At 44.6% G+C, this 24,499-nt stretch overlaps 1 protein-coding gene across 1 annotated transcript in view; it reads left to right on the top strand.

Moving 5' to 3' along the window:
- ADK (adenosine kinase) overlaps positions 1-24,499 on the top strand; it is a 333,994-nt gene that overhangs the window by 39,172 nt on the left and 270,323 nt on the right. The window lies entirely within an intron of this gene.

Raw genomic sequence — 24,499 nt, 5'->3', positions numbered from 1 at the left:
GTGTAAGAGCTGGACCGTGAGGAAAGCGGACAGAAAGTTGATTCATTGGAAATGTGGTGTTGGAGGAGTATTTTACGGATAACATGGACCAGCAAAAAGACAAATGTGGGGTGTAGATCAAATCAAGCTTAAACTCTCCCCAGAAGCTGAAATGACCAAACTGAGGCTGTCATACTTTGGTCACATGATGAGAAGACAAGAGTCACTGGAAGAGACAATCATGCTATGAAAAGTGGAAGGCAGCAGGAAAGACCCAACATGAGATGGATGCGCTATCTAAAGGAAACCATGAGGGCCCTCCATCTGCAAGACCTGTTAAAGACGTTTCAGAATACATTAATTCATAGGGTGGCTATAAGTTGGAAGCAACCTGATGGAACTTAACACACACACACACACACACACACACACATATACACACACAGTTCTGCAAGGCGGATCTGTATGTATTGTATAAAAGTCAAGTCTGAGTGTTCCTCAAAATTTCCCAGTGTGTTCAGGGGGGAAATTGGAGGAAAAGCAGGCTTCACATTTATTTATTTATTTTTTCAATTTGAGTGAGTAAAGTTGTGTCTTAAGTGTTTCGCTTCATTTTTTTGGTTTTGTTGTTCAGTCGCACAGTTGAGTCCGACTCTTCGCGACCCCATGGACAAGATCTCGCCAGGCCCTCCTGTTTTCCGCCGTCCTCTGAGGTTTGCTCAACTTCATGTTCGTTGCATCTATGATACTGTCTAACCATCTCATCCTTTGCCATCCCCGTCTTCTTTGACCTTCAATCTTTCCCAGCATCAGGGTCTTCTCCAGTGAGGGCTCCTTTCTCATTGGGTGGCCAAAGTATTTGAGCTTCAGTTTCATTATCTGACCTTCCAGGGAACAGTCAGGGTTGATTTCTTTTAGGATTGACTGATTTGATCTCCTTGCAGTCCAAGGGACTCTCAAGAGTCTTCTCCATAGTTCAAAAGAATCTATTCTTCAACGCTCGGCCTTCCTTATAGTCCAGCTCTCGCAGCCATACATTACTACTGGGAATACCATTGCTTTGACCATGTGGACTTTGGTTTGCTGTTTAGGTTCGCCATCGCTTTCCTCCCAAGGAGCAGGCGTCTTTTAATTTCATGGCTGCTGTCCCAGTCTGCGGTGATCTGGGATCCCAGGAACATGAAGTCTGTCACTACTTCCACGACTTCCCCTTCTATTTGCCAAGGAGTGATGGGGCCAGATGCCATGATCTTAGTTTTTTTGATGTTGAGCTTCAAGCCCACTTTTGCGCTCTCCTTCCCTCCAAATATCCTAATTTAAGAAAACACCCACAATACTTCCTTAATTGGGTGGGGCATTTTCTCCCCCATTTTTCCCCCAGGCCTTTACATCTCTTCTAGTCACTGACTTTGTATTGGCTAGTGTGAAGTCCGACTGTACAGCTTTCTACTTGGATCATGATTGTCATTGACAAACTGATGAGTACAATAATTGGACCTTTGTAATGGTTTTCAGACTGTTTTCCATGGAGCCTGGGAGTTCTCTGAAGGTATATGGTGGATTTCCTAGCAGGAAGATGAATCCTGTTGCATGGGGTTCCTTGAAAGTTGGCTTGCTTGCCACTCATGCATTGTGCAACTGCTGGGGTGTGTTGGGCACATGAAGGATAATAGCAAGGTGTGGCCAGTTCCTGTGTGAATAGAATGTACGTAGTAAATCATACTCCAGAAATGAACATAAAAAGGTTTTACAGAAAGTTTGAAAACTACTGGTCTGTACTGTTAGAGATGCTAGGGGGATGATGAGGTGGTACTCAGGGTAAATGAGTTTCTGTACCACTGGTTCCCATCACCATTGTAGACTGTTTCAGTGGAATTCCCTGAACTTTCCATTGTGTTTCAGATTTGGGGCTATATGGGATGCAGGGATGTCCTTGCCACAGCAAAGCTGGGGAGATCCATTCCAAGACTGGCATCATGGCTCTGTGGCTGCCGCGGGCTGGCCTGGCTCGGCTGCTGCTGGCCAGTGTGGCGCACAAGTCTGTGGATGCCGCTGCTGGCTGGCCGATCAGCACCGCAGCTCCTGGGCCCCAGCAGAAGGGAGGTGCTTTGTTTGGATGTTCTTGTTTTGGGTGGGATTTAAACTCCCAGTGTAATTTTTTGTTTTCAGGTTTTTCTGCAAATCTGAGCGGGGTTCCCCAGGTTTGCAGACCTATCTATTTTATGTCCATGTGGCCCACTGACATAACGGTTTGTGGATTTCGGTATCTGTAGAGGGGCCCACACTTGACTATTGGAATATAAGATGATTGTGAGATTCCCATGCTGAGAACATGTAAACTGAGTGTCTTGGGTTATGTCTGCCATATTCCAGCTTTTGCATTTGCCCTGAAGAATGGTAACTAGGCAGTAATTTCTTCTACTCCCACCCCCAATCCCTCTGTAGGTAGAGTTGATCATGCCTCAAAAAAATGAAATCTTTGTTGGGTAAAAGATGACCATAGGCAAAAATGTGCCTTTGGCAGAGCAACTGGTTGATCATTGGTGCAGTGGTGCTTGTAATGAGGTGCTGTAAGGAAACGGACAAGAGCAAAACTTTTCTCCACAGTCAGTCAACAAGACTGCATGCCTCTGTTCTGCCCCCTTAAAGCTCATTAGCTTCTGGATAGTCTTTCTGCATAACAGTACATAACACCCATAGCCACTTAAGGGTACGCCAATTCCTCTGTTTCAACGAGGTAAAAAGATTGAGATTTTTCTAAAAGCTGTGTCCCTTGGACTAAACCAGTATCAAATTTCATGGCTGTTACCCATCTGCTAAGACCCTAACCATTTCAGTACTAGAGTTAATCAGAGTACTAGGACAGAATATTGGGGAAAGGATTGGTATATGGGGGCTTATATTTTTAACTGAGAACATGACCCCAGAATGCAGATAAAAAAGTACAAGTAGGGAAGATATTTCTACATATCTGAGAGAACCTGCTGGCTGCTCAGTTCATCGTGTTTTGCCACATTTCTGTGCAGAGCTCACGTGTAAAAAATATAATTTCATAAAGTTTATCACCTGGTTTCTTTACATGAAAAAGGGGGGAAATTAGTTTATTAATCCTAGCCATATTAGGATGATCAGTAATAATAAACCACCATGTTCAAAACATTGGATGCCATCACGTTGATGAAGTATGAATTGACTGCCACTGGATGGAGCTGCTGTTACGCTATTTGATTTCTGTTAATGGACACCATAAGGCTAAAGTAGAAGTTGAACTATGTGAATGTGCTAAAAGGGAACCAAGTATTTATTTGATCGTTGTACCAAAGGAAAGATAATTCATTGTTAATCCTGTTCATCCTTTGTAATGGTTTAAGTTATTTAATCTACAAAACTCAAATGAGGACCATGAATTAGAATCTTTCAAACAATCTTGGCATGAAAACTGCTGTTCTGGAGTACAATTACAGTGGGCAATGTGGGTAGGCAATGAAACACGCACCCAGTTTGCTCTCTAAAATCTGCATATTCACATGAAGTCTGATTATCTGTAAAGATACATTTTTACTGAAATGTCACTTGGAATGCATTTCTTGAGAAAAGAGCTGTCTTTTAAAACTGCAGGGGTTATATTATTATCTAGCTATTATATTTTTTGAAAGTTTTGACTCTTTTATGCAAATACATGTGTTGCTCTATACAATTGAGAAGGTAAACAGGCTTTGAAAGCTCTTCACTTTTGCATGGGACAAAAATAAGGTGTTAATTCAAATTTGCATTTCAAGATGTAAGCAAAGCAGTTGGCTTGTGTCTGGTGTTTAATAATGAGCTAGAGAATGAGAACTGGAATACCTTTGTAATTCAGTATTTTTAAAAATGAAGATGTAATTCACTCTGGACAGAAGCTGCTGTTACTTCATAAACAGGGAGCCAGTTTGGTGTAGTGGTTAAGAGTGCGGACTCTCATCTGGGAGAACCGGATTTGATTCCCCACTCCTCCACATGCTGGTGTGACCTTGGGTCAGTCATAAGTTCTTTCAGAGCTGTTCTCTCAAGAGCAGTCCCTGAAAGAGCTCTCTCAGCCCCACCTACCTCACAGAGTGTCTGTTGTGGGATGGGGAAGGGGAACAGTAAGCTGCTCTGAGACTCCTTCGTGTAGTGAAGGGCAGGGTATAAATCCAAACTCTTCTTTTCTTCTTCTTCATGATAGTGCAATATTATGATTATGCCTTTTTCTCTCTTGTATTTTGATTTACATTTGTATTTGGTGTAGTAAAGGGAGGGGTATAAATCCAATCTCTTTTTCTATTCTTGTATTAGAAATGTAAAACTATTTGAAACATGATGGCTAGAATGTATTGGCCAGTCTGTAATTCCTTCTGGTTCAAGACTCCAGAAATGATGTCCATGCAGAAAGGATATAGACCAGAGGTGTTGAACACATTTGTTACGAGGGCCATATCTCTCTATATAATAATTGTGTTTTGGTGGTGGCACTCTCCAGAACAACTTCTTTTTGTATGACTGGTCTAAGGACTGTAGAAATAAACTAAACTAAAGTAAACTCTCCAGAACATTTCCACATGCTCCCAAATCAGTTGTCTCCCTGATCTGTCACTCACAAGGTGTCTCTATCCACTGGCTGCGTTGCCTTAGTCCTGCCCACAGTAGCGGTGCCCAGCATCTTGGCTTCAGTGTGCTGGGAGGCAACGGACAGGCCGGACACTCTGGTGGGTGGAGGGTGATGCCAAGGCCGATCATGGCTGTGCCGTGGTCAGTGTCAGCTGCGGCTGGCTGCAGGTAGCCAGGCGTGCTGCAAGCAGATGGGGGCTGGCGCCATGGAGGAGAAGGCAGCCAAGGAGGAGGGCGAGGCCGAGATCCAGGAGCTGCACGGGCCCGAGTGGTGGTTCAGCGAACTCCACCACCTCCGTGGCCCAACTCGACAAGGCTGCATGTGCCACTGGGGTGGAGGGTGGTGGAGGTGGCTGGGCAGAGAGGCAGTGGCGGGGTGTTCTGCCAGCCCTTGGCCCCAGGGTCTGGGGAGGGGGGAGAATCAGAGTGGCAGGGGGGGCCTATGGGCAGGCAGAGAGATAGATAGATACGTCACATCTTTCTAGAGCTTGTTGTATTGCTTTTACAATGAGCTTTGCTGCTAGTCTGACATAAATGTCACTTGGGCCAGCCATGTGTGCCATAAAACGTATGTAACACAAGGTACCAGAGAGATGATTTCAGATGGTAAATGGCAATAGCAGGCGTGATTGGATTAGGTGTGATATGCAGAGGGATGGAGATATCAGCATTGTAATAAGACAGGAAACCTGGGTCTCAATTTGGTACAGGAGGATTCAGTCCAGGAGGATGCAAAGAATAAATGGAAATAAGTCTGAGAAAGTGAGCAGTGACTCATAAAAGCACATACCCTACCACAATTTTGTTAGTCTTTAAAAGTGCTACTGGACTCTTACTCTCTCTACCACTATTAGAAACCACAACATTCAGAAACCAGTGGGGGACCATTTTAACCTTCCAGGGCATTCAGTTGCTGGCCTACGAGTAGCAGTTCTCTTAAAAAGGAATTTCAAAGGGAGATTAGAAAGAGAGACTGCTGAATTGCAACTGATCATGAAGCTCAAGACAATGCAATCTCCTGGACTGAATTGAGACCTAGGTTTCTTCTCTCATTATCAATGTCTACTATTGTCTTTTGGCATCTGAAATCATTTCACTCTCCAAGTTGGACTCACATTCCAGCTCTTTCTGAAGAAGTGAGTAGTGACTCATGAAAGGCTCCTGCCCTGCCACAAATTTTGTTAGTCATTAATGGGCTGCTGTACGCTTGGTCCCTTTTACTAATAAGGAATGCAAGCTGTGCTGTTAGGTTTCTCCCCCCCCCCCCCCCCCATCTGTGGATTGAAACAGTCCCCAGCCCATCTCCTGATACCTGCTTCTGTCTCCATATGCCTCGATAAGGTGGCATTGTCCACTGTATCACAGGCTGCAGATCAGTCTGTGGAAGCAAGAAAGAGGCAATAACTGTTGTCTACATTCCGAGGTCATCAGCCAAAGTCACCAGGGCGGTCTCTGTCTGATAGCCTGGCCAGACTAAAAAGGATCCAGAGCAGCTGAGATGGTCAGCTACTGCTTTCTCAGTCACTTTGCTCAGGAAGAATAGATTAGACACTGGGTGAAAATTGGCCACATCATTTTTCTTGTAGGGATGGTTTTTTTAAAGTGGCTTTTTGAATGGGTGAGAGAAGGTGCCTGAGCTAGTGATGGATTTACAGTGGACACCAAGGGCTCGTTGAGGTGGTCTTTATGTGATTTTTGCAGCCAGGATGGGCAAGGGTCCGGGGCACAAAGAGTAGCCTTCAGAGATGTGGTTAAAATGATTAAATGTGTAAGCCTCGACAAATATATGCACTGAACTTCATTGCCTTTTTAAATACAGATCCATATAACATCTACGTCTTTTGCATTAGTGGTGAACTCTATTATGTTTGTCTTCATTAAATCTCAGTAAGCAGCTAGTTAAAATATTTAAACTTGAGGAAATATATCATCATATACCAACTGTCAGACAGTGAAAAAGTTGAAAACTGACCTTCTTTTGTGTAACTTGAGAGTGTTCTCCTGGAGGATGTGTAGGAATTTTGCTTTCTTTGTTCCTAAGTGGACTTGTCTTAAGGCTCTTTCAGCATTCGTTTTGAGCTGTGAGCTTTAAACTGATTCAGATCTCTGTAGTAATAGTGGTGAGATCATTGATAAACTGATTTTGTTAACTTTGCAGTAGTGAGACATGTGCTTACAGAAAATTGCATGCATCCGATTGATTTGAAAGTGGTCCATTAGTGACATTGATTTAAAGTGCCAGCAAATTTATCTAAATTTAATTTAAGAATAGAAGCTGGTTTCTTGTACTTAGCAATGATTTATTTAGTTCAAGTAGGCCACATGAGTACTTGGATAGTTAAGTAAATTATGGAGTTAAAGCTGTTGCTGGAAGAAGAATACATGCAGTTGCAGCGAAGCCAGGGTGTACCTTGAACAAGCATAATGTGTTACCTCCCTGCTACTGAGTCAGTCCATCAGTTGATCTACACCAGTATTTTTTACTGTACTGGCTCTCTGAGGCCGTGGGCAGAGCTGTCTTTCCCCCTGGGGATACTGAGGATTAAGCCCGGACCTTTCTCCTCTGCCATTGAGCAATGGACTTGATCCTGCCTGTCTGTAAGAGTGTGGCACATTTTTATGAAACTTGTGTGTTCGTATGATACACCACTTTTCAAATGTGATGCTCTTACTATGTTTCTTTGGAGCCACATCTACTTAGCATAAAATATAAAGCTTTTTAATTACAAAGAATGAAATCATTTTGGGGGGGGGGGGGGGTGGGGGCGGACCTGGGAAGTATTTCAGAAGCTTGTCTTCCCCTCCTTCACCGTGATTGCTCATTGAACAGGACTTTGTAGCTCTAGCTTTTCCCAAGGGGAAATTTTTAGAGGCACTGGGAACAAAAAGTTGTGTCTAATCAATTGCTTTTATTCAATTTTGCAATGCACACAATCAGACATTCCTACTGTCAAAAGCATTCCACAGCCTACCCTGCCGCTATACCTTCCTCTCCCTGAAGGCAGCACCCCTTTCACATACCCCTATATATCCCAGGAGAGAGCAAGTGAGTGAATGACCTGGCCTTAATAAAGTGTTTCTTCACCAGATGTTATGTTTCTGATAGATAACCGGAGGGGGGGGGGGTGTTCTAAGAACATTGTTCAATACTCTCTACGCTTCAGCCTGTGAGGCGCTTAAAGAAGGACCACTAAACTTTCAGACAGGTAAAAATGAGAGAAGGTGGTTCTTAAGGTAACCCATTCCCAGAAAGGTTAGCTTTTAAAAATCCAGAAATGGAATCTTGAATTTGGATCAGAAAGAACTGAGCGAGAGTAGTAAGTTGATGCAAAATTGGCATATGCCTCAAGCAATCCCATCACTTGATGCCTGGTGTGTGCATTCCAGACAATTTATGTTTTCCAAGACTCCCCAAAGGCCGTGTATAGAGCACATTCCAGTAATCCCATATGGATTTTGCCAGACAGGAATATTTGTGGCTAGGTCCTTCCTGTCCAAAATTTGTATTAGCCAAAACTAGTAACAGGGTGGTATCCCACGAGCATCCAGGAGCAGTGTCAGATCTAAGAGCTTCCCCAAGTTCAGGCCTGAGTGTTGTAGAGGGTGCTGCCTCCTTGGATACAGGCCCTGTCACAGCTCCCAGAAGAGCCCCATAGCAAACCAATGGTGTCTCTGTATTTTACTGGGTTAACCTTCAGTTAGTTTTCTCCTGCACAGTCAGGTACTGATTTCAGACACTTGTTCAGGACTTTTACTACTTCTTTAGGACTGGATGGGAGAGACAGGTTTGGGTGTTCACACATTCATGATGTGTGTGTGTGTGTGTGTGTGAAGTGCTATCCAGTCACTTTCGACATACGACAACCCTGTGAACTAGTGTGTCCTCCTCTCTTAACAGCCTGGCTCAGGTCTTGCAAACTGAGGGTTGTGGCTTCCTTTATTTAGTCAATCCATCTCACGTTGGGTGTTGCTCTTTTCCTGCTACAACTTTTCCTAGTAGTCATTAGGAGCACAGACTCTAATCTGGGAGAACCGGATTTGGCGTGACCTTGGGCCAGTCCCACGTTCTGTCAGAGCTGTTCTGTAGATTAATGGGTACCCACCAGGCGAGTAGATTAATGGGTACCCACCCTTAGAAGGGTGGGGGGCACCCTCCTCCTCGGCGAGGTGTGTGGATGGCAACAATGGCGGCAGCGGCAGGCGGCCAGCAGCAGACACAACGAGAGGCTGCCGTGAAGCAGGAGGCGCGCAGTGACGTCACCCAGATACGCGACGGAGCCTGAAGGATGGAGTCGGGTCCTGGGAGGCCGTTAGCAGTGCGCCGGATCGCCAATGCACCAGGAACAACAGCCCAATCACCGCCGGGAAAATGAAGCCAACCAGATCGGAAGACACCTGCCTCCATCTGGGTGCCGGTAGGCTGCCCCTCCCCAGAAACAATGTGGCCCCAGTTAGGGTTAATAGGTAATTAGCACCCCCTCTGTAAACCGCCCAGAGACCCCTACGGGGGTTAGGGCGGTATATCAAGCTGAATTAATAAATAATAAATAAATTCTCTCGAGGGCAGTTCTTGAGAGAGCTCTCTCAGCCCCACCGACTTCACAGGGTGTCTGTTGTGGGGAGGGGGAAGGGAAAGGAGTCTGTAAGCCCCTCTGAGACTCCTTTGGGTAGTGAAGGGCGGGGTATAAGTCCAGTCTCCTCCTCCTCCTCCCCCCCCTTTTCACTGACTCTTGCCTTCTTGCAATGTACAGTCATTTTAGCTTCTAGGGAGAGTTCGGGCTTGATTTGCTCTATAACATTAATGATGCCAAAGCTCAAATTCGCAGGCATTATGTTTTGTAGATGTTAAACAGATGTCAAAATATGCAACAACAACAAAAAAGTCCCATGGGTGAGGGAAGCAACTGTTCTCTAGCACCACCTTCTGGGATCTGTCTTCCAGGTAGAACTGGGGTCGTCGCAACACGGGGGCCATGTAACTGTGGTCTTCTAAGGCATCAAAAGCTGCTGTGAGGGCCACAGGAGCACCAGCGTGAACTTGCTTCCTCTGCATCCCGGTGCAGATTCATTGGGGCAAACAAGACAGGGCAGAAACCAGACGGCTGGATTCAGACACAAGAATCTTCCAGAAATCTCTGGAGCTGTTCTCTCTCCACATGTGCAAGTACTTTGCAGAAGTACGGGATATTAGAGACTAGCTGATGTCAGGCTGGAGGTGTCGAGTAAATCCCCTCTCCCCCCCCAAAAAAAGTAGCTTTACCGTAGCCTGTTCCATGACTTTGTGGGCTGCCTCCTGCCTCAGTGAAGTGTTTATAACCTCTTCCATCCAATTAATTGATCCAGGCGGAAAGGCAAGGCAAGGGTCAGAGGTGCAGGGGTTGTCCATCTTCAGGCGGCACAAACGGAAGAGTATCAAGCTGTGCAAGACAAGCAGAAGCCTGAGGGGCAGCCGGAACCTGATCTGTAGACAGTCTACATTCAGACTGATGAGACTGCCTGTGACTTTTATTGACACAGTTTCTCAAGCTGGTGGGTGCATCCCCATCTGAAAATCTCACTTGGGTGGTAAAGAAGTGATTCCTAGAGAGTGTCACAATCAACCATTCCCTTGGATGTGGTAGAACATTACACGTGGGGGAACTTTGGGGAGGAGCTTCAATTTTCACTTTGATGGAGGGACGCACATTCAGACCTACAAAATCGCTGTTACCAGAATAAGTTGTGGTGGTGATAAGGCTATACCTATGGCCCATCACTAATACCAGGAGTCCAATTATAAGTTGACAAGGAAACAACATCTGGTTTAATTATATGGATACTAGAATTCTGTAACAGGTCTTTGAATGTGTGTCTAGAATATATATATAACAGTGGACACTGAGGAAGGCCCTTATGGGCCGAAACGCGTATGGTCTTTGGTTGTAAAGTTTTTACCCATCATTTGTATTTAAAGTGGACAAGCTTTTACAGTCTGATTTTAGACAAAGCAATTTTTAATCAGGAAAGTTTTAACACATGTACACCTTAATAAATATTTGTACTTTTTCATATATATGGTTTAAGCTTAGCCCTATTTAATACATAGATTAGCACAAAGAGAATAAACCAAACTCTGACATAACTGGAGTTTGCAGAGTCTCTTTAGAGTTACAGTCTTGTCTGTGCCAGTACCCAGAAAGCTAATTTAGGCAGCCTTAAAGATTTGAGCATTTCTGGTGTGGACACCTGTGCCTTATAATACGTTTTCTTAGTTTTGTAGGCACGGAGGCAGGACTAGAGATGTAAAAATTCCAGAAATTTTGAACCCCTTGGGGGGGGGGATAATTTTTTTTTGGGGCGGAAATGAAATATAGGCAATACTTAAGTACCTAAAATAATTTATTGCTTAAACATAAAACACAACATTTATAGCTTAGCATATAAAACTGCACTTTTGACATATTTATGGAATTTAAAAGTTATAAATCCTTTTGTTTTCTACAGGCAAAATTCCCAGTACTTGAGAGAAAACTGTAAGCTGATGCACTACATGCTTCCTTAGCACTTGTATCTTAATTTTTGCTATCTGAAAAATAGGGGGGGGGGTGGAACAGGAGCTAAACAGAAAGTGCAAGCTTTATGGTAGGTCTATTTATCTATCATTTGATTTATAGGTCACTCTTCCCCCGCATGGGGCTCTGGGTGGTTAAGAACAATTTATAAATATGTTGTCAAAGGCTTTCACAGCTGGAGTTCACGGCCATACAGCCCAGAAAATAATCTACAACAACTAATTTATAAATACATTCCAGTAAATACAATAAATATATATTCAGGTTAAAATGTAATCAATAAAACCAGCAATAATTAAAACAAATCAGATAGCATTTAAGCGTAACATATCCTTTCCTAGAGACGGGGCATATAGGTGTTCTGCCAGGCTTGATGGCAAACTGTTGCTATCCTCAGAACACCTATATCTTGCAGGCCCTGCAGAACTGCATGAGGTCCAGCAGGGCACGGGTGTCGTTAGGCAGAGAGTCCCACCAGGCTGGCGCCAGAGTGAAGAAAGGGTCAGTAATACCTGCAACAGCTAGATGTAGTCCCAGCTATATGCTGTCTTCTTCCTTCTGTGGCCACGGGTTAGAGAGAGAGCTCAGTTCTCAGTGGAACTTCCGGAGTCCTTTTCCTGAGACATTGGTGCAGCTTCTGCTCTTACCCCCTCCTTATCTCTCCCCCCTCTCCAGCAATAAGCTGCTTGATGCCCAGTCTGTCATAGTGATTTGAGGGAGAGGTAAGAAGGTCAACTACAAGGGAAGAGTAAGGTCAGATGGACAACAGAAAGTATGCAATGATTGAGAAGCAGTGAAAGCCATTAACGCTTCCCTCGGGAAGGCTAGGTATCCTTCAGCGTACAGAAATGTGTCTTGTATTTAAGTGCTGTATATGTCTACAGCATGTCCACCTTGTCTTTAAAGGCATTTCAGAGGCGTTTTTTTCAGTGCTCCCGCAAACCTCCAATTTTTCTATCAGAAGAATTGCAAAAAACAAAATCAAAAAAGGCTTTGGGAGAAAATGGGGAAAATGTGAGATTTTTCCTGAATTTTTCTGTCCCCCCCCCCCCCCGGTCTTTGCATATCTAGACAGGGTGGGGTTGGTATTCAGAAACCTCAAGTTCAGAGTCCCGTTCAGGGATGGGAACTTGTTAGTTGTATGGTTTTTTGGATTGTGGCTATAGGGTTTGTTTACAGAACAAAAGATAAAAGTGAGGAGGCAAATAGTGCTGCTGTATGAGTGAGGTATGCCAGTTATTCCTATATGCTAAGGCATTTACATACAACTGTATGTATCTGAATATGTGGAAATCTTTCTGTGTTACGTCTGTGTGGTGTATTCAATCTGACCCAATGTATGTATGAGACGCAGTCATTGAAACACCGTGTGAAGCTTTCATCCTGGGCTAGGATCCTAATCCCTCAAATATTATTGGTAGCCCAGGAAGAGCCGACCAATCACCAACAGCCAGTTCCAAGAGCAGGAACTACTGTGATTGGACTTTATCCCTGCAACCCCATAGGTTGGTATTTGTATAGTGGGCGTGGCTACATTAGCCGTGAGAGTTTAAAAGTGGAACAGCTTCAATGCTAAAGCTGTTCTGGCTATTCATGTTGATCTGTTTGGAGTTGAGTTACGAGTTGCTGAATAAAGCTGATCTTTTGCTGAAATCACTCTCTGACTCCTTGCCAGTTTGGTGTAGTGGTTAAGTGTGCGGACTCTAATCTGGGAGAACCGGGTTTGATTCCCCACTCCTCCTCCACTTGCACCTGCTGATGTGACCTTGGGTCAGTCACAAGCTCTGGCACAGCTGTCCTTGAAAAAGAGCAGTGTGTGTCAGAGTTCTCTCAGCCCCACCCACCTCACAGGGTGTCTGTTGTGGGGAGGGGGAAGGGAGAGGAGTTTGTAAGCCGCTCTGAAACACCTTTGGGTAGTGAAGGGCGGGGTATAAATCCAATCTCTTCTCTTCTTCTTCTTCTTAAGTAACCGACTTAACAGTCTGAATGTTAATAATGCTCTATCAGTGTTGATCCTGCCAACCTAGCAGTTCGAAAACAAGCAATTGCAAGTAGATAAATAGGTACCACTTCGGTGGGAAGGTAACAGCGTTCCGCGCGCCTTGGTGTTTAGTCATGCCGGCCACATGACCACGGAAACGTCTTCGGACAGCGCTGGCTCTTCGGCTTTGAAACGGAGATGAGCACCGCAACCCTAGAGTCGGATTCGACTGGCTTTCGAGCAAGGGAACCTTTACCTTTACTATCAGTGTTGAAGGCACATACAGAACCAGCAGTGGCTTACCAAAACTGTAACTGGTCCTGCTGCACATGCCTGTGTGCCTGTGTGGGGTTTGGCTAGAGGACCTAGAGAATGGCCGGTCTGGACGATGTGGCTGTGGGATAAATGGCTAGTCTGCAAGGCCACGTCTGTCTCGACTGCTGCGCTTTAGCATTGCTGAGTGAGTCATTGTTCTCTGTGTTCGTATATGACTTGCTGCTACCCACCCTCGGCCTGGTTGCGGGGGAGGGTGGGATGTAAATCAAATAAAAAAATAGCAGTGAGAGAGAACCCGTACATAATGGGCCACTGTATCTTTTCAACACTCTTAAAAATGCGTCTCATTAGTGTTGATTAGAGGCAGGTCCTGGCTTATTGTTTAAAGCCCCCATTCGCCCATTGCCAGAATGGATGGGTAGCCTGGCTGAAAAGCCTGACCAATAGGGTCAATTTTTAACTCTCTCTGGCTAATCTATTAGAAGGAAGAAAAAGTCATATTTTGTGATAACGGTCCCTTGATCCTGGCAACAGCACCTCCTTGAGAACTGAATGAACTAGTGGGGTAACAAGGAGAGCTTTCCTCTGCATTCTTCCAAAATAACTTTCTGCGACTGCATGTGGGCAATCGCTTTTCAAACCTGGAATTAATCGTGTCCTTTGGATTCTGCCCCAGGACTATGGCAAACGTTTATGGATTCAGGAGCATGTGATTAAAATGTTTGATAACAAAAGCTATGCTTTGAAGCTAATTTGCTTGACAGATCTTACTGGCAAGATAAAGAAATCTAATCCAGTAAGCACAGTGAATAATATTGTGGAGTTCTTCTTTCCCTGTTGCCTGCTTTACAAAACCCCACCACACACCGGACTTGTGTTTGTAAGGATGAAAAGCTTATATTTGCTCACTTATACAGACAGTGCATCTAGCTAACCACCTGAATTAGAACGAGCCTTGCCAAAGGAAACATTTTTAGGGATGTCATGCAAAGAGATTGCTCTGTGACTTCATGAGCATTGTGTGTTGACACGAAGAATAAAGTAATATGTGTAGGTTGCAATGCCAATTACAGCATTTTTTCCCCTTCAGGAAACAATTTTAAATGGTTAAATGGCTGTCATTTCAAATTCGCTAACCTAGATGCAGTAAGTGTGGCAAAAGATAATGATTGAAGTGGGTGAAGATTGAAGCCTAGAGAACTGATTGACATGCTGTACTGCCTCACTATTCTATAACATTTCAATCTTTTATTTTTATGTTGCTGGTTTTTTAATGCTAAACCAGATAAGCAGGTCAGTTGTACTCATGCCGAGTGTTTCCTCGGGTATACGAAATATGAAACTGTGGATCTCTTATTGCTGCTTGAAGGATTAATGCCGAGGAGTGGAACTCATTTGTTACGAGGGCTGGATCTGACATAAATGTCACTTTGTTGGGCCGGGCCATGTGTGCCATCAAACATAATGCCAGGTACTGGATATATAAACTTTATCAAGGACAGCAGCTGGTAAGCTCCGACTTGGTGTGTCCTCACCGCAAGGCTCCATGGGCTGGGAGGGAGGTGCAAATGAAAACCCATACGGACAGACTGGAGAGTCAGCGGTGCAGCATTGGGCAGGCGCTCCCACGCTGCTTGACTGCTGCAACCACAATTGGAGCGGCCCTGCCCTCTCCCCTGAACAGTCTCCTGTTCTCTCCCTTGTACTAGTTGATTGCGGGCCGCATAAGAGCCCTGGACACCCCTGGATTAACTTTTGTGAATTTTGCCCCAGCAATTTACTAATCAAGTAGCTCTCTTCTAGAATGTGTTAACTCAGGGATCTCCAAACTTTTTGAGCCTGTGGGCACCTTTGGAATTCTGACACACCATGATGGGCGCAAAATGGCTGCCACAGGAGGCTGAGGCAGCTGCAGTTTACTTTCAGTCACGTGGGGAATATCCTTGTGGTGTGATCTGTCAAAGCCGCATTTTAAAAATCCACACAGCCAATCAAATCTCCAGTGACCAATCAGAAGCCTTCCTGGGCAAAAGCCCCTTCTGGCCCCGCCCACATTCTAAAAGCACATGGTAAGCATCAGGAAAGGTGTCATGAGCACTGTGGTGCCCACGGGTACCACGTTGGGGACCCCTGAGTTAACCAAACCCAAAGCTGATCACGTGTGACTGTGCCTCCACTGAGCTACCGTGTTTCCCCGAAAATAAGACACTGTCTTATATTTATTTTTTCTCAAGAAGACACACTAGGGCTTATACCACAAATGCATAGAAATCCTGCTAGTGCTTATTTTTTGGGTAGGTCTTATTTTCGGGGAAACAGGGTAGTTTCCCATGTTGAATTGATGGCTTATGTCTGCAAGTCACTACTCAGGCGGGCAGCTGACTCCTGTGAGTGATGCAACGGCAGAGCAGACAACTCAGGTGAGACTGAGGCTCCTGTTCTGTGAACTGGGAAATCATGGCACTTTTCCCACTTCACAGAGCAGGGGCCGCATTCATGCACAAGCTGGTAATTAGAACGTTATGCTTCTTAAGCAATGATTTGCAGAAGTCAGCTGGCAATTCAGTGTGGGAGTAATCAGAGTAATCCACTTTTATCACCACATTTGGTTCCATATAAAACATATTTCATGATGAAAGTTGTTGGCCTGATTGCTCTGAGTTATTATCAATATTGGAGAATATGAGATATTATAAAATAGCAATAGGCAATAAGGGAACAAACACCTTTATATACAGGGGTCCCACTTCTTCCAGGAACACCAGAAATAGGCCCGGAGGCTGATTTCATATAAAATGATTCCTTTACTAAATATTCTCAAGCATTCACACACACAATATAGAACTAAGGAAGCAGAGGTGATTGATAGCTTATAGAGGGGTGATACAACCTGTCCATATGTGCAGAGGTCCGTGAAGAAGGATTGTGGCCTAAAACCCAGCGGGTTTCAGGGGTGGACTGCCATTTTGAATCAGGGCAGAAAACACACGGTCTGAGGCCATGTGTACGCTGGGATATACCCATTGGAAGACAATGCAGACCAATGGGCGGTCCTGGGGGCTGGTCTCAGGTGAGAATAGATTTTCTGGACCAATGATGAGTCCCAGGCGTGTGTGGCCTCAGAATGGGCAAGGCCTAGATGTGACCAATGAGCTTCCAGAGAGGTGGGGTCAGGATTTAACAATAGAAGCCAGGTGCTGGGTGGCTAGTTGGACGGATTATCTGACCCACTAATGGTCCTGGCCAGGGTATTTTGAAAAGGCTCTCAAGTATAGACAAAAGATGGGCTAAACATTTGAATGATTGATTGGTCTATCCCGGTATCTTGAGGGACAGAGCAGGAAAGACAAAGAATTCAGACAAAGGATTGTTGGAGACAGAATTATCTGCCAGGAGTGGCCTCTGAAAAGATTTTAGAAATGTAGATACTTTACCTGATGGAGCCCATTGTCATTCCATAAACATAATCTCTGCTGGGTGGAGGGGGAAGACTGGAGGCTTGCTCTGAGGTGGCCTGTCACCTGAAAATGGAGACCTCTTTTTCAGAGCTGTGGCTAGCTCTGTGTCTGAGAACCAGGAGTCCCTTCCTTGGCCTGAGTTTCTGTGGGTCTCTGGGTCGGGTTAGAAGTGGGGTGCCCTTGCTATGGGGGCTACCCAAGAGGAAAAGGCAGCGCCTCTGGCAACAAAGTTTACAGACACGGAATCACCGTATTATTTGACTTCGTGAAAAATGGGAAGCAGATTATTATATTGTCCTTGATGAAAACTTTCAGAAAAACATTGGCCATTGGGATCTGCTGTTTTGCGTTATGGTTGTAACTTGGTTTTCAGTTGGCCAATTCAACCTCAGAATTGGATTTCTTTGTAACTGATTGGTTACAGTGTACTGGTAACTGCATTATTGGTGAAAAAAAGATTAAATTAGATTCCTGTAGCCTAAATAAGTTCCTGTTGATTTAGACAGTACATTCAACATAGAAAAGGCTGTCCAATTTGTCCTGGAGAAAGGTCTGGAGGAGCGAACCATTCCAGTGTGATCTGCCAGCCTGCCTACCTCCTCAAGCTCATTGCCAATATCCTTCATATGCAAGATAATGGAACATTATTATAAGTGTTTTTCTCACGGAAGTTAAATAGAAAGTCATGCCCAACTTCCTGAGCTTTAGCTCTAGCGCTGACAGTACTTTTCTTCCTTTTGACTATGGCTCCGGTCACATGGAGCATTAGGCACGCTAGAGAGACAGAAGATAGGCGGATTTTCCGGGCGCGATCTCACCGCCACATCTGGGAAGCGTAGAGCTCCCGTGGCTTACCTGAGGCTTCACTCCGAAGATGCGCTGTAAAAAACTAGTACCTCCGAGGTACTCGCTTCCGGAAACCGCGGGGCAAGGGCGAGCATCAGATCACGTTTCCGGTGGTAGCTCGTGGCATCCGGCGCCCACCCATGTCCCGTCGCAAAAAGTTTTTTTTTGTCAAGTCTCCACGGGTGCGCACAAGCACCCAACGGCGCATGCGAACACTTGGGTTAAAAAAAACAACACAACCCCCGCAGTGCCGCTTCTTTGCCGCGCTGCAGGAGTGAGGTATGATCGGCACCTCCCCCCAACCACGGGACGTCGGGCGGGACGTTTGATCCGGCTGCCGCGTGGTAGTTCGCTCCAGGGCAAACAGCCACGCCTCCACCCTGCGATATCCGGCCCGTGTAACCGGGGCCTCAATGTCTTTTCTTCTGTATCTTAAAAAAATGCAGAAATATTTATAGAAGTATCTTGGCTTTGTGAAAATCCTTTACTTGTATATGCATTTTAGTGAGTTTAGCTTGCTGTTTCTTATATAAGGATAAATAGGTTTGGATTTAAGTAACAAGCATGGTAAACTCTGTTAGTGCTGTTTTATGCTAAACTAATATAACACAGTCTGCCTAGAAAATATGGGTAGAAGGCTAATCAAGAGCTTAGCCTGATGTGACTGACTTGTCTTGGAAAAAAATGGCTAGACAATAGTGTGTAGGCTGGTTCTAATCTATAAGGGTGTCCACTTTATCTAAAGTTTAAGCTTCTGATCAACTGCTTTGTTTCTAATTTATATTCTAACATAAATGATCTGTAATAAGCTAACCTAATTAAAGTTGGTAAATCTACAACAGTGTTCCAATTACACACTAATCAATTATACACTAATTTAATTCTACTTAGCTACAGAACATCATTAATCAGGTTCAGGCTTAGTATAACAGATTTAGCACATTAACTAGTTCAAGGCATTTAAATAAGGACATTTGCAGTGCTGAGTAATAGTCAACAGTAATAAAGTAATATTCAGTAGTGTCCTACATTAATAGGTTTCATTCCTCAGTTAAAAATAACAGACCCTCATTAATTATTGAAAACTAATGCTGTGAATTAAAAGGAGCAGTTTATCTTGGTGCGCTGACAGCAGGGAGGTTGCTTTGGCTTATCCCCCATGCCATCCAGAATGCACTTTTGGCAAATGATGAATCCAGATCGTGTCCCCCCCCCTTTTTTTTTCTGTCAAGGCATAACTGACTTATGGTGACCCTGTAGGGTTTTCAAGGCAAGAGACATTCAGAGGTGGTTTCCCATTGCCTTCCTTTGTGCAGAGACCCTGGACTTCCTTGGTGGTCTTCTGTCTAAATACTGACCGTTGCTTAGCTTCTGAGATCTGACGGGCTCAGGCTGTCCTGGGCTGTCCCCATCTATAAAAAACCATAATTACAGAAGGCGGTGCTGGTACCCCCTCCTGATATCAGTAGAATACCTTCCCTCAAATCAGAGGTCTGTTGCTGATTATTCTCAAGCCTACCACATTAGCCCGAGTTACCAGTAGCCAACTCTGTGATCATCTGTGCAAGCCCTCTCATGCTTTTCTTCTGACTTGCAAGTAGATGCTGACTTACTAAGACAATCTAGCTTCAACTAACCCAACTATAATAAGAACTCTGAAGTTAATTAACCAGTTTTTCATTTCCTGAATGGCCTCTGGTCAGGGCTGGTGCTACCATTAGGCCAACTAGGTGGCCACCTAGGGTACCTACAGACAATCAGCATTAGGGTGTGAAATCTGTCATATGTCTATCAGGTGTAAATTTTTTAGTAAAAAAGGAGGAAGTTGAGGTGACTAGTGTGAATGCTGTCATGAATTATCCAAGGGTGAATTCTCTATGCAATTGGCTAGAACAGAATTAGCAGTTAGCAGGAGAGGGGGGAGTGAAATTATGTTGGAGTAAACAGAGAGTGAGATTAAAGAATGAAGGGATAAAAAAGGTGTTGTGGCAGGCTCAGAAGAAAGTAAAGGGAAAAAAACAGAGAGAGAAGATTCACAGTATTATTTTTGACAGAACAGGAGACACATAATAAGGAATTTCAGTCCAGAGGTAGGTGAGCACAAACCTTCTTTGGCTAATATATGCTAACCCATAGGAATCTTATTCACAGAGGGGAAGGTTGTGGTGTTTCGTATTTGCTTGAACCATTCTGTTTTACATAGTTTGCAGAATGACAAAAGTGTGGAAGCTTTCCTAACTTCCTCAGAAAGGCCAGTCCACAAGTAGGAGCCACAACAGAAAATATGTTTGCATGGGCAGTTGCTGATCTTTCCCATTTGTTGGGTAGCACCATTAGAAGCCTTGAGTTAGTGATTTACCGAGAAAAGAAGGCGGTATTTACAGTTTCAGGTTTCAGTAACTGGAAGAAGGCTACAGAACAGAGTTTGAGTCTACACTGGCACCTTTAAGACCAATAAAGTTTTAGACAAAGAATAAGCTTTCGTATGCTAGCACACTTCTTCAGATACAAACAATGTAATAAAATCTCCTCAAGTCCTACTTACAGGAAAAGAGAGGGTGGGGAGCAGGCGTTAGGAAGGGTCACTCAGCCAAGATGCACAAGTACAGTTGAAATAACATCAGGTGGCCGGTAAGATCAATGAATGGCAGCAAATTAGCATGTTAATGGAAGAGGCCGCCTCATAGACCCAGCCATCAAGCTTTACACTAGCAAGGTCATCCCTTAAATACTTTATGATGTTGAAGTATGGGGATGGCAAGATCAAGTCCTTGCAAGGCTGGAAACAATCCAAAACAATTTTATGAGACGCATCCTGGCACTCCCAAAGGGAACACCAGCAGCCATGATGCGAGCCAAGCCTGGCTTACCCTCAATAAGGGCTTGTGCACGCGTTATAATTTTAACACTCCGGAAGAAACATCAGCTAGTTGACAAAAGTTCCTTTAGCAACTCTAGCTTCCATATCTTGCAAATTAACGAGCCAACCCATCTTAGCATGCTATCCAACATCATTACTAAATACACAATCCCAGACAACTTATTACTCCCCTCAGGTAACAACTCACACCTGCGGGATTGGGTTTACAATGAAGATACTCTAATTGACAAATCCTTAATTAGTCAACAGAAATTTGCCCCACTGTATCCAGCATTTAAAACAGACCACTCCAGAGCCTCCTATCTGACCCTTATCTTAACGTCAACTTGAGATGTGATGTAGCTGTGGGGAAAGTGGTTTTTCAGTCTGTGGTTCACCGAGGATCACATGACCAATGTTCCCTCTAAGCTGTGGAGTCTTGTGAGCAAAAATTCTACTTTGTGAGCTACTAGCATTAAAGTTGTGAACGAGCGATTTGGCTACTGCATAAATTAGTTTGCTCTGGAGCCATCCTTCCTGAGCGAAGACCAAAATGTGTGAGCTGGAGGCTAAAAAACTGTGAGCTAGCTCACACTCACTCAGCTTAGAAGGAACACTGCACATGACCACCTCCTTCCGGTAGGTGAGCTTGCTATTCTCCCACGTGGGACTGCAGAGAAGCCACAAAGATGAAAACAGGTTTACACTTACCTGTAACTGTTGCTCATCAAGTGGTCTTCTGTGCACGCACACATCCCTCCCTCCTTTCCCCGCTGTGGGATCCTTGTGCTCAGGGGGCCCTTCCATGGTGGCAAAGAGAGGACTGAGAGTAGGAGCTCTCACCCTGCCCCATCACATGCCGGCTGGGTGGGAAGGAGCTGGCCTGTGTGTGTGTGTGGGGGGGAGTGCTCTGAATCTTCTAGAGAGCTTTGAAAAAAAATCTCCATGGCAAGCCTGTGCAAGTGCGGTCCCCATGTGTGCCTGCATTGAAGACCACTCAGTGAAGAACAGTTACAGGTAAGTGCAACCCTGTTTTTTAGGTGACATGTTTTTCCTCTTCTAGACTTACGGAAACATCATTGTGTAATTATAATTTTAAATTATCACTCTTTAGTATTGTTTTTGATTTTGCCAGAAAAGATAATTGATAACGTCTGTGGTCTTATCAAAGGAACATTTGTTTCTGTCCCTACAGATTTCACGAAACGGTATTTCCATAATTAGTTTATCTAAGAGAAAACAAATTGCTTTTAAAAGATAGCGGCACACTGCAGTGATACACTATTTCCTACAGAGAAAAAGTGCTTCATCATTCAGTGGAGAATGGAAAAAAAAAGATATGATAGAACAAATGACACTCAATAAAATCGACTGTTGCATCTTTGAGCAGTCAGAACAGGAGTGAATGACTTCAAGGATGATAAATTCACACCAGATATTATATTGTTGATTGTAGCAGACATTGTCGAAGGCACATTAAAATCCATTACAGTTTAAAAAGACTGAAAATGTAAAACACAGGAACTGAAGAGGTGCTTAAAATTTGGCCGGCATCCACACAACAAGAGGAGGAGAAGGGGAAGGGGTCTGCTGAGCAAGAGAAAAGAGAAGGGTGGAAGTTGTAGGAGGAGGATGGTCTTAGGTGCAATACCTGACAGGGGTCGTTTCTAGCCGGAACGAGCTGTGATGGCATTCCAGCAGTAACGAGCCTGGAGAGAGCCCCTCCCCCTGGCCTTCCCGGCCCTGCAAAGCAGGCGAGACGGGGAAAGCCTGCAGAGAGTGTTCCCCCCCCCCGGCCATCCCCGGCCCGCTCGCCAAAGTTGTGGGGAGGGGAAGGGAAAGGAGTTTGTAAGTCGCTCTGAGACTACTTTGGGTAGTGAAGGGCGGGGTATAAATCCAGTCTCCTCCTCCTCTTCTCCCTGTGCCTTCCCCGGCCCGCCCGCTGAAGTGGGTGAGTCGGGGGAAGACCTGGAGAGAGTCCCCTCATCTTCCCTGGCCTGCTCGCCACCCTCCTTTGCCCGCCCTGGCCTGCTTCTGTCAGGCAGAAGTGCCTGAGATCCTTCCCCCCCCCCTTTTCCTTCGACCCGCTTGGAGGCAAAGGGAAGGGAGAGGGGGAAAGGAATGGAACCCAGGCGCTTCTGCCTGTCAGAGGGGCTGGTGGGCTGGCCCCTCTGTCAGGCAGAAGTGCCGCGATCCTCCCTCCCTTTTTTTCCCTTCACCCCGCTTGGAGGTGAAATTATGTCACCCTGCCTTCTTGTCAGTTTTTTGTAAGAGGATCAGGAAGGTGAAGGTCAGGATTTTTCCTGTCAGGCTTGTCATGATAAGTGTCTAATGGTGACATTATTCTTGTGTTTTCCACCAGTTTTTCAATAAACTTGTCTCTAATAACATAACTGTTACATCTAATAGTTTTTTGGTGCATTTTCCCAGTTATTTTAGTCCAGATGTATGTGTAAGCCTTCGGACTAATCTGCTGCTTCCAATTTCATCAGTCTTCATTTGGATTTTTAATAATAAAGTCAATATAGGACCAAGTTGGGATTGTGTGCTCAATATCCATGACTCAAGGCAGAGATGTACTTAAGAGGCCTCTTTTGAAATTACCTTCTGCCCTAGTCAGATACACACATCTTGGGTAATACTTCAATTGTGCACCTTCCTATTCTCGTCCAAAGAAAATCAGTTCTAAGTACAGTCTGGAGCCAAAGTAACATAGTAGGTGTATAGTGTATAGCTAACAAATTAAAACATACATAATAAAAATCACATCTTTAAAAAGCCATTAAAACCAACATGCACACATCATTCAACAATTAAAACCAGAGCTAAAATGCATACAAAACATAAAAAACAACAATGAAAACATTGGTCAGGAAGGAGGGTTCACAGAGGGAATGCCTAACAAAACAAAAAGGTAATCATCCTCTGGTGGAAGATCACAACAGAAGGAGTCAGATGACTCTCCCAGGAGAGAAAACTCCAGGGTTTTATACCTAGAAGTCTTGATGGTTGTTTTTATTGATGGGAAGTAGGTATAGCTATTACTAATTACTAGCCTATCTCAGTGAAATCACCCACTTGGCACCTTGTTGTATCCTGTTCTGGGTATAAGCCTTCCTGGAAGAAGTGTGCATGCAAAAGAAGGCTTATAACCAGAATTAAACTATGTTGGTCTTAAAGGACTCAAAATTTGTTCTGAAAAAAAGGTGTTTTTAAATGGAGATGAGAGGTGTGCCAGGACTCCCTGCTGAGGGCTATCAAGAGGGTTCCCATCCATCCATGCAACCCTATATCTGATACAGAGACTTGCCTGGAGCTAGCTGAGTGCAAAAGGTTGTCTTCAGCAGGCAGCATGTGATGCAGAGAGGTGGGTGTCTGCGCAAGGTGCTGCTACTCATGCATCAAAGTCCTCTGGGACACCTACCTCCCAGTTGCTGTCAGAAATGGTGTGTGATAATATCCGTTCTGTTCTGCTTGGTGGAGCAGGCATAGTGGAATGTAGTGGGCACCAAATTCCTCGTGCAGGAATCACACCCACACGAAGCTGACTGGCACCGAATGAGACCACTTGTCCATCCAAGTCAGTATTGTCCAGTCAGACTGGCAGCAGCTCTCCAGGGTCTCCGTCTGAAGCCTTTCACATCTGGTCCTTTCTATCTGGAGATGCCAGGCATCGAACCTGGGACCTACTACATGCTAAACAAATGCTCTACTACTGAGCCATGGCCCCTCCCTCCTATTCCATGGCCCATTGGGTTTGGTTGTTGATAGCTGTAACATGTATAATGTGATGATCAGATTAAAGCCTAAGGGTTGCCTTCGTTCATTTAAAGGCATGAGCATGTGCTTGTATTATCACAGTAAATATAGCTTAAGAAAAACTTGGTCCTGTCCAAAGCTTTAGGCATTACTGGAAAACACG

This window comes from Gekko japonicus, unplaced genomic scaffold (assembly GCF_001447785.1).
Source record: "Gekko japonicus isolate JY-2015 unplaced genomic scaffold, Gekko_japonicus_V1.1 scaffold484, whole genome shotgun sequence".
NCBI classification, from domain to species: Eukaryota; Metazoa; Chordata; class Lepidosauria; order Squamata; family Gekkonidae; genus Gekko; species Gekko japonicus.
This window is presented reverse-complemented; position numbering and strand designations above follow the sequence as displayed.